Below are 1,817 nucleotides of genomic sequence, written 5' to 3' on the forward strand. Positions count from 1 at the left end.
CCAACCTCACTTTCTCCTCCTGAACCTTCTGGGTCCAGTGACCAGATATTCACCAGGATGACTGGAGAAGGCTCAGGATACAATGGGAGACCCTGGTCTATTCAGGAACTCAATTAGAGGGAGGTAAGGCCCATTCCATGAATAGACCTCTTTAAGAAGTGATCAGGTGCCAGGCCTAGAGGCCTGAGGGCTACCCGAGTCTTCCCTTACCTCTATCGGAGGTCTTCGGCTGGCCAAACCGGATGCTCGTATGAGAGAAAGGACGTTCCAGAGTCGAACAAGGGTTGAGCTTTATTTCAGGGTTCTGGTTACAAGTGCAGGGGAATTCTTCCTTAGGAGGGAAAGAGAAAGATCTCCCAAGGAGGCAAAGATCTTACAATAAGAGATTGGAATTAGAAGTGTAAGTGGGGAGAGAGGGGGAGGGGAGAGAGGAGAGAGGAAAAGCAGAGCCTTGTGTCCTGTCCGCTCGCGCCCCTCCGCCCAAGAGAGCTTTCAGGCTTTCCTGATCCTACTTAAGCTCTCCAGTCGCATAGTTTGCATCTGAATACCGTGCCTGTTAGGTGTGCCCAGATCTGGGACAATCTCAAGGGCGGGAAGAGCTCTCTCCCATCACGTCTCTCACGGAAAGAGGCAGAAATACACCAGATAGCTCGGTTCACCTCGATTCCCAGTCGTTTCCTGGGGGGTCTCGTGAGAACTCTAAGATTTAGAAGTTCCCACCCTTACCCGCCCGAGACTGTCCACATGGAATTGAGCTTCCAACCCCAGCAATCAGGGAATATTTGAAATACATCTTTATTATGATTTAAATGAAAAAGGAATGGGAAGAGCAGTGACAAGATTCACCCTGAAATACCATGATAGGACTGCAGCATCTTCTATCTGAAACTCAAAGGGACGTACCTGGGGGTACAAAAGATGAATTTTATATATATATTTAAGCTGCCACCCTCCCTCAGAAGCCCATTTGTTTCCTTCAGCATCCCAAAGATGGAAGGGCACCTTCTGCTCCGCAGCCACCGCTCCACCCCGGGGCAGCCCAGGGCAGCCTCCTCTAAATCCAGACCTCTGACTCCGGCTCTCGCTCGCTTCCCTCACAGTCCTTCCTCTTCATCTGGGAGCTCCGTGGTCTGTGCCACCTCCAAGTCCTGCCCGTACTGGGCAGCCAGTGCTGGGTCCCTGGCCACCTCCAGAGGCGCCAGCGCAGGCATGGCCACGAACTGCAAGCTGGGGTCTGCGATGAGTTTCCTGGAAAGCCGGAGGAAGGGCTTCTCCATGTTGTAGAGATGTCGTAGTACTGCAGATTCTTCTTCCAGCAGAAGATGATGGCCTTGGCCTGGACTTTCCTGTCCTTAGTGTCCACTTTTTGTTGCTGCACAGCACTACGGGGATGTGCTCGCATACTCGCACCAGATCTCGGTGCCAGTTGGGCACGTTCTTGTAGGTAACTCTTGACGTGACGTCAAACACTATAGTCATGGGATCCTGGTGACTTTGTATAACCCTCCCTCACTCAAAGCAAAGTCAAGTGCACGGTCATGTCATCATTTCTGTGGTGGCACAAAGGACCAACGCAGACAGACAGACCTGTTGAATACTTGTGATAAGGGAACCAGACCCTGAAAAGGCTTTACTGATGATTTAAGTAGTTCTTCTCCAACCCTTGTTTTGAAAATATGGATTTGTTCACTTGATATGTTATGGAACGATCTGAGCATAACTTAAATTTTGTGTTTGCTCATGTGAGGTTTCATCAGAGAGAAACATTGGGAAAACACAGAAGAAAACTGCCACTTCACAATGACTCACAAGCTGCA

The 1,817-nt window shown here is 50.0% G+C and overlaps 1 pseudogene; it reads right to left on the reverse strand.

Annotated features, from left to right (window-relative positions):
• Positions 1-1,094: 1,094 nt before the first annotated feature.
• On the reverse strand, positions 1,095-1,479 carry LOC140503780 (GTP-binding nuclear protein Ran-like; annotated as a pseudogene).
• Between the last annotated feature and the right edge of the window lie 338 nt (positions 1,480-1,817).

Source organism: Notamacropus eugenii, chromosome 1 (assembly GCF_028372415.1).
Source record: "Notamacropus eugenii isolate mMacEug1 chromosome 1, mMacEug1.pri_v2, whole genome shotgun sequence".
In the NCBI taxonomy this organism is placed as follows: Eukaryota; Metazoa; Chordata; class Mammalia; order Diprotodontia; family Macropodidae; genus Notamacropus; species Notamacropus eugenii.